The following is a 17,491-nucleotide window of genomic DNA, read 5'->3' as shown; positions in this document are numbered from 1 at the left end:
AGGGTGTCTGAAGAAACTTGTGCAACAGTTTTGGTTATCAGAATCATATAATACTCTTACTGCTTGCTTATGTCAGATAAATACAAATACAAATATATCACACCCCCCTCACGCACCTCTCCCTTACTGATCACAAAGATGAGATTATACTAATTACAGCAAGCACAGAGGTGTTACACAATTGTTCCTCCTGCACTCCATACGAGAATGGAATGGGAAAAAGCCCTAATAACTGGTACAATAGGAAGTACACACTGTCAGGCATTTCACAGTGGTTTGCAGAATATGGATGTAGACACAGATCTCATGTTAGAATGAGATAATAGCGAGAATTAGCAGTGTTCTAACTTTAACAACTTCATTAGAGCTACCCCAAGTTTAGGCATTTCATCTCACAGATTCCACAGGGTGGGCATATATCCAGATCCACTGCTAACAATCTCTTAATGTGCAATGGATATGTTGGAAAAGCACTCGATCCAAATATCATTCTCACAGGCACAAATATGTAACTGATAAGAGGCTGTCAAACTGCAATATGTGAATCAACTGTCCAAAATTCTTGTCGACTACTGTGCACGACTTTCTGTAGCTTTAGTACAGATCTGAGTGACAGAATGATCAGTCAAGAGGCAATAGGGGTCCCATTTCTATAGTTGTGCTACTGTCCACCATCCACTGATCACAGATGTGCGACTTTGTTCGGAGTTTCTTCAGACTTACATTCTGTTATTAAGTTAGTTCAGTCACAAAAAATAGCACAGACATATATCAAAATACTTTTGACATTTGTATGCTTTTCATACTGTGGCAGAGCCTTTCATCTACTACAAAGAAACTGCTCGTGTGGCGAAATCACAGCTGGAATCAGCTGAGGTTCATTTCTTGACCTGGCTTGCTCGCGTGCCCAAGCTAACTTGCTTAATATCTTTGGGGCAAACTAAAGGATTACGTACACTTCACCACTCTACTGTAACAGTTAAGCAACAGACATTATCAGTTGTTGAAGCGGCATGTGTCTCTTGTGGGCAGAAACATTTTAACTGCATCATGATGCTAGATATGTTTGGTGCAGTCTAAAGTCAAAATGCATACCATTGGCTACTGAAACTAACTTCTAGCATTAAACAGTATAGCCACATCAACATTTACACAAGTCCTGACAGTAATAAACTTCGTTGTTAAGAGGTGTACTTGCTCCAGCTATCTGCCTGACACAAAACACATGAACAAATCTGTTTTCTGTCCCAATAAGGATGATTGTCCACTGTGTATGTTAAAAGGTATCCCATTTCACTACTGAGTATAGCATTCAGAACGTTATGAGCTGGCAGAAGGCAAAGCACACAGTAAGGTAGTTGCCAGATTAGAGACAACACACGTCAAGGTACCAGTTAAAGAATATTATCTTAATAGAAGTTTTACATAAATACTCCAACTATTAGCACACTGTACCACATTTATACTTGAGGAGTGAATATCAGTGGGGTGGAGGGGGGACACGCGCAAAATAGTTGTTGGAGCAAGTTACAATGTAAGACGCCTATTTGAGTGAGACTTTTAGTCAAACCGTGTATCTCAACAGGTCAGGGTGTTTATTTCTAAAGGAACTGGAGACAATTGACGGTGTCCCTCCCCCCCCCCCCCAAAAAAAAAAGCAAACGGTGTCTCATCAATTTCTGGACATCCCAGCAGACATTTGGGGACCCTTTTTGGGAGAAAACGCCACAGCTTTTATAGGTTTTTCACTTATATTTGACAAAAGCTCAGATGTACTCAAATAAGCACAGCTTGCAAGTATTGTGCACAGTGCCAACACGGAGTTGTAAGAAAGCATTAAATGTCTCAGTTATACCACAACCAGACTTAATTTTTAATGTGTTGGTGAAGCAATAGCAAATGTGGATTCATCATGCAAAGAGTTCCATTATGGAATCAAACATGGTGCCACACTAATGACTGAGCATAAGGGAAGCCTTGTCTCCCATTTTAAAAGTCGATAGAGGTTATGGGTATTTTGTTAGTCATTGTTTTATTTATCAAGATGCATTACATTCTAAAACAGCAAATATCAGGGATATCAAGAAAGTGTGTAGAGAGGGTGGACACGAAGTTTAGGGTTTGACATTCTGTCAGCAATGAGGCCACTTAAGGCCGTTCAGCAGCTCAGATAGGGTAATAAACGAGAAGGAAATTACCGGTGTCCTTTCAAGGGAACCAGTCCAGCATTCTCCTTAACTGATTAGGGAAACCATTGAAAACCTAAATTCATATGGGGATTTAGATCTCATTCCTGCTGAACACAGGTCCTGTGTGCTAACCACTGTGCCACCTGACTTGTTTTGAAGTGAATAAATTTTAGTGGACATCACGACCCATTTAACATTCTTATACCCTGACTTTTTAAAAATTATCTGAAGGTACTACTTCTGGTGATAACCAAGGTAACATAACCAGTTTATCAAATATTTTGAAATAAGAGCTGAACATTTTAAAATGGAGCCAAATTTACACAGCACTTCATTTTAACCATCACCCAATGATGTTGCTCCATAATCTCAATAATAGTGTAGCCTAGCCTCAGCAATTACTCATCTAGATATAGATAATTAACAAAGATACAGATAGGAGGATGAAATATTTGGATTAACTGTAACATTCAATAGTGTTACAACAACTCACAAGCAAATTGTCACCTTTCAACCTATCCTAGACATTAGGCTATGTTACACATCAGTATGACACCACAACCCACATTCCAAAAACTAACATATATAGAAAAGAAATATTGCCAGTGTTCTATTTTTTTCTGTTTTCACACATGTGACGTCACATCAGCATGCTGGCATGTGGTATCAGTAAGTTCAACTGACTCTCAGATTCTGTGTGGTAGAATATTTACTGCTAATTGTTTCCATACGCCACACAGCACATATGCATAGACGAAAAATCAGCTGGTATGTTAACTTTACAGCTGTTCGTTATTAGTAATGTGCTGGGTTACAAAAGACTGTCGGAAGTACAACAAAATTAGAAATTCGTTTTCTTTGGATATAATATGCATTTTTATCCACAGAAACATTACTTATTGTTGGTTTAAAGTAACATCTACATTCTTTCTATTGCTAGCATGTTAGATCTTATTTCAGAATAAATTATACAACTGACCTTGCAGTTATGATGGCATTCTGTAGCACAGAGTATTAATATATAGACAATTAACAGCACAATCTAGGTCAAAAACAAACACAAAATGTTCATTGTTAGTATAAGAAGAAACACAAATTTTCACTTATACTGTATTACTGAAAACATGCACATCAATATAACGAATAATAGATGGTTGAAATATAATGAATAGTAGATGGTTGAGGCCATGGTAGAAGCATTTACTGTATTACTATTTATTGTTATGTGCAATAGTGTAAATGCATCTTAGTTTCCTTGGAATCTTGTTCCATCATTTAATAGCATGCTAAATTGCCTTTTTTTCCAATTATACCAATTTAAAAAGTTGCCATTAAATAGAACGGGTACTGCAGTTTATTAAACTCATCTTTTCTCATCAGTTTTCTTATTTTGAAGTTGGTATTATCGATGGTAAAAAGCAATGTATGTTGTTTCGTGAATAAAAAAAAATTGTGTATTACAATTAGAAACACTGACTTGTACAGAGATAAATAGACCACAGAACTTGTGACAAGGTGTTGCCCTGATACATAAAGAAAATAGAAATAACTGTTAATGCATCATAGCTAGGTGTATAACTAAACTGCTTTGAGGAACACAACAGATACAAACATGTTCTGCACAGCAAATTAAGACAGTTTTAGTTATAGCAAACCTTCAATAATCAAAATATGTTTACTTTAGATTAAGAGAGACATGGGTTTCTTCCAGCTTTAAAAAGAATTTCAATCTCTCAGCCATATCTTCTATGCAGCAGTGTGTGAACTGAAGTATACCAGACATAAAGCACTCAGCAAACAACTTCCGATGGTAACTTGTAGAATTAAATGAAACTTGTTACCTAATTATACATATCATAATAACTTTGTTTATATATTACAAGAATACAGAATGGTTGGCCAGTAACTACCTTCAAGAGGCAAAATTCAAAATACTGCCAAAAGAAACAATAAAAAGTAGAAAAAAACTTAACCTAACCTTCAGAATTGTTAGTTTCTTCCTCAGGATGGAAATATGATAGGTTGGAAAGGAGGGCTTGTCAATTAGACCCAGGATGACAGAGAGAGAGAGAGAGAGAGAGAGAGAGAGAGAGAGAGAGAGAGAGACCTGTTGAGACGATCTTCATCTATCCATGTTCTCACAACAGGTAGATTCCCATCAAACTCAGGTCTGAATGCCTGGCCCTTCTTTCTACATCTACATGTGTCCCATTATACCAGTAAATTGGGTTTTTTACCTTTCTATTCATATACGGAGTGCTGGAAGAACGATTGTGTGAATGCCTTTGTGCAGGCTATTATTATTCTAATCTTGTCCTCGCAATCCCTGTGCAAACAATACATAGGGCATTGTGATATATATTCCTTAGTCATCATTTAAAGCAGATTCTAGAAATTTTGTTGGGAGACGTTTTCAGGATATTAAGTCGATGTTCACGAGCCAACATGAACAGCAAGTGTCCCAGCACACTTCCCTGGGGCATACCCAAAGTTACTTGTACATCTGACGATGACTCTCCATCCGTGATAACATGTTGTGTCCTCCCTACAAAAAAGTCCTCAATACAGTCATAAATTTCACTTTATACCACATACAATCAAACTTTTGACAATAAGTATAAGCATGGTACTGAATCAAATGCTTTTTGGAAACCAAGAAATACTGCATTTACCTGACTGCCTCGATTCAAAGCTTCTAGTACGTCATGTGAGAAAAATGCAAGTTGAGTTTCACATGATCGATGTTCTCAGTATACATGATGGTTAGCATGGAGGTCATTCTGCTCAAGATATCCCATTATGTTTGAGCTCAGTATATGTTCTAACACTCTAAAACATATCGATATCTAGGATATTGGGTGTTAGCTTTGTGAATCACTTCTACTACCCTTCTTGTATACGTGTGTGATCTGAGCTTTCTTCCAACTACTGGGCACAGTTTTTTGTTCATGGGATCCACGAGTGATTATAGTTAGAAGAAAGGCTAACTTAACCATAAATTCACTATAGACTTGGATAGGGATTCCATTGGTCCCCATCCCCAGAGCTTTGTTCAGTTTTAATGATTTCAGTTGTTTCTCAACACCACGGATACTAATACTAATTTCACTCATATTTTCAGTGGTATGAGGATTAAACTGGGTTTTACTTCATAAAGGAACATTTGAAAACACAGTTAAGAATTTCAGCTTTTGCTTCGATACCCTCAATGCCGTTCCTGTCTCATTCACTATGGACTGGACACTAACTTTGGTGCCACTAATAGCCTTTACATATGACCATAATTTCTTCGGGTTTTGTAAAAGGACATTCGACTATATTCTGCTGCGGAAGTCACTGAAGTCTTGACGCATCGCTCCCTTGACAGCCAAATGAGTTTCATTCAGCATCTCTCTATCTACCATCCAATGCTTTCTTTTCCCCCCTCGTTATGCAGTAGTCTCTGTCTCTTTTAGAAGTTTCCTTACACTGACTAAATACCACGGAGGTCCCTCCCATTATGAACTGTTCTACTGGGTACATATCTATCCAGCACATGGTCAACTATTGTTTTAAACTTAAGCCACAGTTCCTCTACATGCTCCTGCCCTGTGCTGAAAGTTTCAGCTTCCACACTGGAATATGAAACTACTGATATGTTTATCTACTGTACTGAACATACATATCTTCCTGTATGTTTCAGCTGCCTTCTGTTATTTGGTAATCATTATTATGAAACTGCCCCATGATCACTGATACTAGTTTTGATGTGGACATCCTCAAAGAGGTCAGGACTATTTGTTGCCATGAGGCCCAATATGTTTTCACAAAGAGTGGGGTTCAGAACTATCTGTTCTAGGTACTTTTCAGAGAAGGCATTTAGTAATTTTCCAAGGACATCTTATCACAATCACCACTAACAAAACTGTAATTTTCACAATTAACGGTTCGATTATTAAAGTCTCCATAGATGATTACAGTATAACTGGGGAACTTACGTACAAGCACACTGAGGTTTTCACTGAAACTTTTGGTCACATCAGGAGATGGGGCGGGTGGGCGATAGAGGGATCCAATTACAATTTTCTGTCTACCCCTCATACTGAGTCTTGCCCAAACAGTCTCACATGCAGTTCCAATTTCTATCTCACTGAATTTGAGTTTCTTGTCTACTGGGAAAAATACTCCACCCCCATTTCCCATTTGGCTTTCCTTTCAACATACAATTAAAATTTCCCCAAAACCTCACTGCTATCAATTTCCAGTTTCAACCAGTTTTATGTACCTGGTATTATGTGAGCTTCACTGCTTTTCAGGAGCACTGGCACTTCATTGTGAATGCTTCAGAAGTTAACCACTAGGATTTTAATACTGTCTCCTGTGGCAGGTACTTTCAGTCTTACATGTATACTTCTATATTTCCTACAGCTCTCATTATCTGGATCAGATGGAGAGTCACCTAATCAAAAAAATCCAAGGATGCATCCCACACACAGTCTGCTACCTGGGTAGCAGCCTCTGATGTTTAGTACACACCTGCCCCACTTAGGATGGCCCTACAGTCCTCAACCCAAGCCACAATCAGTACTGAGGACAATGCTGCATTTTGTGAGCTTCGTTGAAGCTCCATGTGCAAGTCTGGTCTTCTCAACTTTCTCTGCCAGTCACTGGAATGATCAAAGTATAACCTCAAACGACATGTATCATTTGTTCCAACATATGCCACAATCTGCAGCTGGTTGCATCCGGTTCCCTCAATGTCTGCTGGAATAGCCTCTTCAACATGTCGAATGAGGCCCTCGGTGTACACACTGAGGGCATCTGGTGTCTTCCTATCTCTTGTTGCTATTTCCCTAATGGATACCATCATTCACCATACGTTTGGACTGCCGATAATTAATACACCCCTACCATTTTGCATTTGCCTCCTCCTGACACGGAACAAAACAGGTGAAGTGAGTCCCACTGGCTAAATTCCAGTTTCAGTGAAAGACATCACCTCGAATTCATTGGTTAGGGATAGCAAAATAACAGTTCTAAAAGCGATGTATAATCATTTTTCTACTTTTAAATGTATCTCTCAGCTGCACTGAGAATTTTGGCTCCTAAAGGTAAGTATTCATTTAGTTATAAGTTGCAGAGCCTGCTGAGGAGGGCAACCCTTCAGGGATTTGGAACAGTTCGAGAAACACATTAACATGAGACAAAGACACAGAAACTTAATGTGTATGCTGTGTTCACAAGAAACTATAACTGTACTGATAACACTATTCATACTCATGTCATCTAAACCTAATCAAGTATGTTAGTAAGAAATTTGCTGCTCTCAAAAATGATGCTTCTTCCTCAGTTTTACTATATATGGCTGCTATTAGTATCTAAACATTTACTTAATTACAATGGCATTTTTCACAGTAACATTTATTATTATTATTATTTTACATTTATAAATACTGAGTCCTATTTACAGCTCCTTGTTACTTCGCACACAGCTTTGTAAGAAACATTGTTATTTGCCATGCAGCTAACAGGAACTTTCAGTCTCTGCATTCAGTTATTCAGATAATTTGTAGAAAGAGTGGCTCCTTTTCTTTTGAAATGCCAGAGATTCCCAATTCCTTACTTTATATTAGATGGGAACTTACTGAAAATCTTCACAGCCAGAATACTTAACTCCGTTGTCTTCTTGTAATACTATAGGTTTTTCAACTGACTGTTCTTTCTGATATGATGGACTATTTTTAAGAAATGGCAGTTCATTTTCAAGCCACATTATATCATTATAAGATGCCAATAGTTCCAAATTTCTAACTGAATCTTTTCTTTAAAAATCACTTTATGAATATTAATAGCCAAGGAGACATGCAAACATTCTCTCTCTCTCTCTCTCTCTCTCTCTCTCTCTCTCTCTCTCTCTCTCTCTCTAATGGAAAGAAACCCATTTTTGTAATAGTAAGTTACCCATACTGTTGTAGACAGATGTTACAACCGCTGTACAAATAACATGAATCTCTCACAATGCCCCACAGGTAAAGGAAAAGTCTAATTTGTTGTAATGCAAAATAGTTTTACAGAGAGTTCTGGTTCTTTAATTACAAACCTGTTACATTAGTATGCAGGTCTCCTGCAAGCAAAATTCTCTATGATAGACCAATGAACAAGTATTCACAAATTTCTGACTGAAGTGATACAGTATGATGCCCCCCCCCCCCAAAAAAAAGAAAAAAAGACTGGTAGTATCAATTCACCATAACACAATTTCTACTCAAAACATCACCAGAAGCATCTAAAGTAGTAAGAGCTACATTAAGAAATGAGCTTTCCAATAATTTATTCACAATTGCAACACACATGCAAAACTGAATCGCCCCAAGAGCACAGCAGAAACGTTAACTTTGATTATATTAAACTGCACTTTCAGTTCACATAACATACACCAATAACAATCAAATCCCAATTATATATCTTTTCCAGTGGCAAAAGGGCACTAAATACTCATTAATTAATTTTTATGTATACACACACACACACACACACACACACACACACAAAGCCTACTGTTTCACCCAAAAAAAAGGCAATTAAAATTTCATCACCCTGAAAATATTTACAAGCATTTAATACTCTAGTAACATTTCACTCCTACAGATAAGTAATTTAATGTTTGTGTCATACTCATAGTTTCCAGCAATTCTACAGTGAAATATATGTGCATTGCTAAGTGCAGCTATTTTAAGTTCCTTACTGACTCTTGCAGCTAACATATCACTCCAGTTGCTACTACCAATAGGAAATAAAACCTAACTTTAATATTAAAATACATTAGTGTTAACTTTTAGAAAACTTGACTATCACTAAATCTAAAAAGTGCAAGAACTTACAGAAGTAAATTTGTGTATTCTTTGCTCCAACATATGCAGTGCCATACACAATCTACCTCATCATCTTGCAACACTCACTGTCAGCCAATCAGAGGAAGCATAACAACAGCCTATCACAGGCCAGAACCTATCAGCCACTAGGCAACTCACTGCCAACCTTGGAAACAGCAAAGGCCCCAGGGTATTTGAATGGAATGCAGACAGATTGATAGCAATCACTCCGACAGTTTACCATTAACAAAAGAGTAAACAAATGAATGCAAATTAAGAAATGGGAACAGTATTTCCCTTTTCTTTCTGAACAGTGAGCTTTGCAGTTGTTGCCTTCAGAAAGTCACAAAATTAGTTACGAATTATCCATTGAAACAAAATTAAAAACAACTTCAATGAGAGAAGACATCAGAAAAGAACTCAACAGTTTTCAATTGATCACATACCTTGTCTACGTCTAAACTATTTTTTAGTAGCAGATACAAATTCAGTCACATAACAGTAAAAAAAATTTTAAAAAATCTAGTAATAATTTGCCTTCCATGATAACTGCACACAAAACTTTCATATATGAAAGGAGAATAAAATGAGCATGAGGACGAAAATTACAACATGTACTTCTGAGAAAACTCAGTGTTGTATTAAAGGTATACATTTTTTATTACTCTTGTTAGTTGACCAATGCCCAAGAGAGAAAGGAATAAAGTGTTTCCTATTCAGAGAATATTAAAAAACCAATCACTAATATTGAACATCAATATCAATAATAATAATAATTTTAAAATTGCCACAATAATGAACTCTACACAATCGATATATTAAGGTGCTATATCTGAACATACTCTACTTAGCAGTGATTTACGTATACCACTGTTGGAAAAAAACTGTGTGTTCAAAGTAAAGTGAGAGCAGTGATTACATGAGCCAAGTGTTTCAAGATCTAATGAAGAAAAGCTTTACAAACTTTATACTTTTACAGAACCCTCTCAACATTAATGAACTTAATGAATTATAGAAAATTGAAAGTTATCATTCATCAGAAGACTGCTATTGTAGATTTAGAAATCACATCAAAATACAGCATGTGTCCTGGATATTGTAAACAAAATCAATGCAATAAAAATTTACACAAAAAAATATTTTTCAGTTTCTTAGAGAAGTTAACAGAGCATAGACAGCAGTCCATCTGGTTGTGGGTTATAGCAACCAGTGCAAGTGGAATTGAAAAGCTCCTTATATTACCAAAACACAACTAATCGAGCCCCTTTCAAGTTCTACACAGAATCTGTGAGTGACTTAGCTCACTCTTGACATCCCTTGAATATAGAAATGTCTCAAGTTACAGGGAAAGAGCACTGGTAACATCCCTTAAAAACTTTTGAACTATAAGACTGCCAGACAGTATCACTTGCAGTAATTAGCAAAAAAGAATCCTACACAATAGAGTTCAAACACACTAACTGGCCTGGAACAAAGTACATTTATCAATAGAAATCAGTGTGGTATCCAAAAATATTGATCTTCTGAAACCCAAAATGTACTTCAAGACTTTCTTGTTGGACTGAAAATTTCTTAACTATAAAATACATGTCAATATTCTGGATGGAAAGGTATGTAAGGACACTGAAATAATATCTAATGTGCTTCAGGGGTTGTAATAGGAATATTACAGTATTTTTACACTTTAATCAGTTAACAAACAGTATTAGTTTTATTTACAGATATTTCACAGACAGAACAGTTATCTATAGGGAGAATAAATGTTAAAAGTAATTTCCCGTAAGTCCTAAAGAAAATGGCAGTTTGGTGCTATGACAAGCAATTAACTCCTGATTTAGAGAACTGCTAAGATGTAAAAGGGGCGTGCTCTGAAAATTTCATGAGGCTACTCATGTACAGCATATAAATCAATGCAGTACACTACAGCACTCTGCAAAACTTTATCCAGTCATGCAGAAACAGCTCCCCTGGGAAAGTAATTATGTGGTTCACCTGTCAGGTAGCTATTTAAAGATTGAATTTTTCAAAAAGTTTGTTGCAAAATGCACTCAATCTGAGTAATAGCTAGGCCTAGTACTGAAGACACCTGTGCCCTGTTTTGATATACTTGAATGTTGTCATGTGTTGGTGCCAGGCTACACAGCGAAAACATTGAGAGTTTGCAGCATATTCAGTAGTTAAAACTTTAATGCCATTTTGCAGCTTCTTGCAACTGCAACTGTGTTAACCCACATTGATTGTAATACATTTTGAGAAAAATGCTTTCTCTCTTACCAACATCTAGCATAAGATGGGCTATATTGCTAAGATGTCCTTGGCAGACTTTAGAAAATGTCCAGAAAGGTATGGAAGAGAATCATCAATTGTTACGGGGAGTCAGAAATTATTTGATGGTTCACAGCAACAACTGAGTACATTGATATGGCACTATTTACACAATGATCATTGCTTCTAAATCATTTAATGCAATTTATGGTACCACACTATGAGGATTAGTTGAAAAATAACCTTAATTTTGCAAATCATATGATGCTGTGTGTCCATGGATGTACTTACATTTTGACTCATTAATTATTCTATCTAAGGCACTAAATAAAGCCAACATCACTCAACAAATCAAGAGGGAAACTAGTGCTTTTATTCCTTCGTACTGGCTGATTTTAGTCACACTGCAGTTGTGGCACACACACTGCATCCAGTTAACCCTTTTTGCAGGTGCATTTTTTGTAGCAACTCAGTGAAGGTAATTTTTATGCTATCATATTAGAATTGTGATCAATTGGCTGTATTTTTTTTATAATTTTATTTTTGTGATTTAGGACCAAAAACTATGGTGGGACATATATCACCATGACACCTTTGTGGGGTATTGAAACTACAGCGGTAAATGGATTTTCCTCTTCCCTTTTGTGAGCCGTTATATGTTGCCATTTCACGTAAAAAAAAAAATTGTGAACAATGTTTCCTGTGTTCCATTAAGGAGATTTCTTGCGGCTGCACACCCGAAACTTAATGGAACAGTCTTTGCGCCGCCAAAACCTGAAGATTCACAGTGTTTCCTGTTTTTATTTTATGTTTTCTTTTACTTTATTTACAAACATCAGTGATAAAACTTATTTACCACAATTTGAAAACAATCCTAGAAACTTTATTATGCAATAAAGATATGAGCTGATACAGATCACAATGTACATTGTGAAGCAATTTGTTCCAACAACTGTAGTGATCCCACAACTTATAGAATCTGATTGTTGTAGCAGTTTTCATACACCTGGTGCAATGTACTACCAAAGATGTCTGGGGTAGACAGAGGTGGTAAACATATTCCCAAAAGCTTTGGTCTATCCCTAAGTTAGTGGTAAGAATATTTCCCAAGGATACAAATGACAGATTAATTCTGTGGTAAGTATACTTCCCAAGCCCCTCCCAGAAATTACTTTGGTGGTAACCATACTCCCCAAGAACCATTAAAACACCATTGTCTGGTGGGATATATACTTCCAACAGTCCTGAAGGCTATATTTCACAACAAATAGAAACTAAAGCTGGTGCAGCAGGCTGAAACTAGGTGCCAGGAGCATACAGAAGTGTTAACAGATATTCCCATAAATGCTGTAAAGTAACATACTTAGTGCTAAGTATGTCTCCCACGGCCCACGAAAGAGTTAAAATCCATGCAAACAACAACAGAAACAGTTCTCCAGAACAGGTGCAGAAAAGATCAAATTGTGTACCCCACCAGATATCCAGAGCAAGTTTCTAGCACCCACCAGATATCCAGAGCAAGTTTCTAGCAATATGCTATCACCCTAAAAATTAAAGATCATGTCTGAAATAATTAAACTGCAAATTTGAAGTTACCTGGGTGAATAAGCAGAAAAATTGCCATGCAAGCTGTCAAAGTGGCATCAAACAGGAAAGACGGCACCAGGCTGGGAGCCACATGATGTTTAAATTATAACTTAAAATCACACACAAAACTCTGTGAGTCCATCACTGAAAGAGTCTTCAGGGATGTGGCCTAATCATCAAATACAATGCTACAGACAAGCAAAAATAAAGAAAGGAAAGAAGCTTATCAGTCTTGTGATTCAACCCATAGCAGTTATTAAATGTAACAAAGAAAATTCCACTGCCAACACAAAGTCCTTTATTAAAAACAGTACCAGTGCCAGAGGAATGACTTCCACATTCGGACATTTTAATGTTGACAATTACAGCAACTTTTAGGAAGGCGATAGAGTACGTTGTAGGCCTATGCAGCACATTTTTTTGCTAAGTGGCTGTTATTTTCAACATTAAAATGTCCGATGATAGAGTTTAATCCTCAGACTGGCAGGGCATTGCGGTAGAGGTGGAATTATATTTATTGCATGGAAATAGCGAAGGCTGGAGGCTGTAATTCTTCAGCAGAGGTAACTAGAAAACAACATTGACTCATTTTGAGAAGGGAGGAACACAATCACAACCGTCTCATCAAAGAAACTGACTATAATTTTAGGGAAACTACAGAAACACTAGATCTGGATGGTCACACAGAGATTAGATACCCTCTAATCCCAGAGTATCAGTACACAGAACTGCTGAGAACTATACACACTGCATTTGTATACTTGGCAGAAGAACTAAGTTCACAAAAAAACACCCCTGAGAAAACTATAAAATTACAAAGAGACAGAGCAGCTGGCCAGTGTTTGCTCTGGTCCTTGTCAGCAGGTAGGTCTGCATCATCCTGGGGTCTGAGAGACTTGCCACTCATTTCTAACATTCTCCAACCTACCCCTGAGGAAGGAACTAATAGTTGCAAAAGCTAGTATCAGTTTCTTTTTCATTTTCAAATGACTATTGACAGTATTGAACTTTCACACCAAAAGGTAACTACTGGCTAGCCTTTACGTCTCTCTCTAATTTTATAGGCTCAAAAAGGCAGATACACGGACTAGTGCATTCCATTAGGAGCACAATTCCAGTACTCCTAGATTTCAGAATTCCATATTCTTCCAACAGGATATATTGCCATGTAGAAGTTGGGATGGGGGTGTGGAGGCAACAAGCCACTCAGAATGAAGGGTAGAACAACTCCTCCCCTTTTGACCTGTTCCTCTTGTCCCCCCGTCCTCTTCTAAAGCCAATATTTTCTCTTTGGCACCTTAATATGTCCTCCTCAAATTGCACCTTGTTTTACAGGAGCAAATCATTATTGACCATACAAATACAAATGCTGCTTAATATTTGCACCCCACTAAAGCGATGGACGTAGAACATTGTATCACATTCGGCAGTCTAAGGTTCATTTCACAGAAGAGTCGCAAATACAAAAATCAGTGGATGTCAAGAGCGAATTTGGCAAGCTCAGATGCTGTAGACAAGATTGATTTCATACTTTGCTCACTTAATGCTCATAGGGAACAAATTATTTATCCTTACCTAAATTAGAGGTATCTATCTCTTCTGTTGCATACTTCCTAAATAACCCATATACAAACACAGGCTATGTGTACTTTAAAATAAAACAGAATATTTTCCACATTTAGTGGTCACAGCCGAATAAATGTATGGTATATATTCCTGCTGCATGCTTTCCTGCTGTATACATTCTAGCAGTTTCTAAACTATTCTCTTATTACACCAAAAAGGGAACTGCAACTGTTTCTCAGGATGCATCCCAACATCTACGTTTTTAACAAGTCGATCATCAAAGAAATGTGGCAGAAACTGGGAATCAAAGAAATTCCAACATTACGTACTACTATTAATTAGCCAAATCTTGGCTAGTATTGTATGGGACTACGTAAATATCAAATCAAGGCTCATTCTTACAATACAATAAAAATATTGTTGAGTAATCTTTTATAAAAGCTAGGATGACTTACTAACTCTCATGACAGAGCTTATAAAAGTATCCCATTATACCATCACAGATTTGTGATTACGTTCTTTTACAGTATAACAGACGAGTTCAATACTTGTTTTTGCACAAGTAACAGCACTAGCGCATTAGTCTGAAGTAGACATTAGGGGGTAATCCATGGTTGAATCGTATACCACATAAGCAGAATGTGCCATTTCTGATAATTAAAGATTATACTTACAAGTATGTAAGTACCTAAACATACAGTAGAGATATGCCCTTTTTCAGTATATTGGTAGATTAACGTTAACAATAGTATACAGTATGGTGTGGTTAAACTTTAAGAGTTGGCGTGTATAAAATCTTGAACAAATACAATTTTAAGGGAGTCCAACAGAAAGGAAACACATAACTGTATTATTAGCTATAGATTGCTTAAATGCACGGGAACATCTATACCTTCAAGAGAGAACTGTAAAATAACAAGACAATGGTTGGCCAATATGCCTACTTACCACACCTTCAGGTGGGAAAATTGCAAATACTGCCCACACACACACACACATTATTTTTTTCTTATTTTAAATGTGTACGATATATTGACACTAGATGGAATATTGCTTCCTGAAGGTATGTACTAGCCATCTTTCCTTTCTCCTAACAGTTTTGTAGTGTTCTCGTGTGAATTTTCATTTTGATTTCATTTATTCACTCAATAAACAAAACTAGCTCTAATCCACTGATTAAAAATTCATATTATTACTACTGGTAATTTTCTCATGGTAGAATGATACATCTGAATGTCTCAAATGTTGTACGATTCTGATTTCTCTCCACTTGAAACATTTCTTGAGCACATACATTTGTTAGAAACAATCTGTGGAGGAGCCATGCATACAAGTGACTCAACAATACAATGGAAAACTTCCACCAAAATTACAAGACTCAAATTTACATGAGGTCCATTAGCATATTGAGTTCCCATACTTCATTTTGGAGGGGGCTCATTTCTTAGTAAAACTGGTATTGATGGAGAATACCGCAGCTTTATTGCGTTTTCATGAGAAAGAGATTCTGAACCCACTGATAATCTGGGCTCACATCTTCCTAAATTAATCAGATGCCTCTTCCTCTATTGATATTTATGCATTGCAAATTCCGACTGCAGTAGATCTAAGCCAAAAAAATTAACGAACAGTCCAAATGAATTACACTATGCTTTCTGACTAGATACTTCACATATTGATTTCTATAAATGATTGATATAGAGAATAGTGGTAATACAGAAACGAGACACAATTCTAAAACACGTTTGGCAATATATTATTTGCGGTATATATAGCTATAATATCGGACATGTAAAACATAATAAAGTGCAAAATCGGGCTCTCAGTTTACGAGAGTATTTGTTGAGTAGCCAAACAGGAACAATGAGTACGACAGTTATTTCTACTAATTTGACCCATTGAAATAATGTAATTCATTCGCCCTTTCTGTCTGATACCGCAGCAGTTTCGAATTTTCTTTTTCGGCGAATTTTAGCACCACCAAATATTGTATGCATTATTTTGCATTGGCATTCACACATATTTGAAGCCCGTTGCATTAAAATTAACAAGCATGTATTTGTGTACCTACTTACAAGCGACTGAACACGTTTTTGTTCTTCACTCGACACCTTTTAAAAAAATCGGGTACGCCAAAACTCTCCTGTATACTGAACACAGCACCACAAGACAAAATGGTCCGCTATTCAACCAAATTTTGCTTACTGCACGATCGTTCCAGGGCTACCTTTTACACGTTGCCAACGTTTCAACGCTGAAATCGGACGGAAGACTACGAAGCAAGGGTCCCAGTAACTTCAGTTCTGACATGAAATCTGGATGTCTGTCCAGAATTTAACGTGTATGAACTTTTGCTGCTTCACCATTCACTTTACCTAAAGGAAACTCATTCTTATTTAATAACTTTTTATTTCCTAACGGATTAAAGTATGTTTGAGGGCAAACTAGTCACAGAGCAGGATGCAGATAAAAGTGGACACGTTTTCTAGAATGATAATTCGTTTATAATGCACTTATTTGCCTCATTATTTACACACTCTAAGAAAACAGCGTTGCCATTCTTCCCTAGATGCTTTAAATGGTGAAAGCTTCCATTGTTCTGTGAACAAAAAATCATGACTGTAATAAACCTATATATTTACTATGTCCACACAAAAAAGAAGTTACCAGAAGCAAAACGTAGAGAAAATATACATTTCTGCAACATGAGAAGGAGCAGATGCATGTATACTCCTTACCACAGGTTGTCAAAGTCACTTAACAGCTATGAACTGATGGGGCACAAATTATTTAATAAGCTTCCACAATATGTACAAGATCTACCTGAACAAGCATTCAAACAAAAACTGTACAAATGGCTAGTTGCTCATCCATTCTATGACATCAATGATTATTTCAAATGTAATATAATTTTGTAGTATTAATGACATGCCGCTTGTTTTCTTTGATTTAACATTTATATTGTATTATATGCCTGACATTGTCTATTGCTGTAGTGGCCGAATGACAATAAAATTACTACTACTACTATTA

At 36.7% G+C, this 17,491-nt stretch overlaps 1 protein-coding gene across 2 annotated transcripts in view; it reads right to left on the bottom strand.

Moving 5' to 3' along the window:
* Positions 1–16,644, bottom strand: part of LOC126210592 (uncharacterized) — a 188,528-nt gene extending 171,884 nt beyond the window's left edge. For both annotated transcript variants that reach the window (XM_049939860.1, XM_049939861.1), the window contains exon 1: positions 16,534–16,644. The gene's annotated coding sequence lies outside the window, so the exon portion shown is untranslated. The remainder of the gene's footprint in view (positions 1–16,533) is intronic.
* Positions 16,645–17,491: the final 847 nt, after the last annotated feature.

This window comes from Schistocerca nitens, chromosome 10 (assembly GCF_023898315.1).
Source record: "Schistocerca nitens isolate TAMUIC-IGC-003100 chromosome 10, iqSchNite1.1, whole genome shotgun sequence".
NCBI lineage: Eukaryota > Metazoa > Arthropoda > Insecta > Orthoptera > Acrididae > Schistocerca > Schistocerca nitens.
This window is presented reverse-complemented; position numbering and strand designations above follow the sequence as displayed.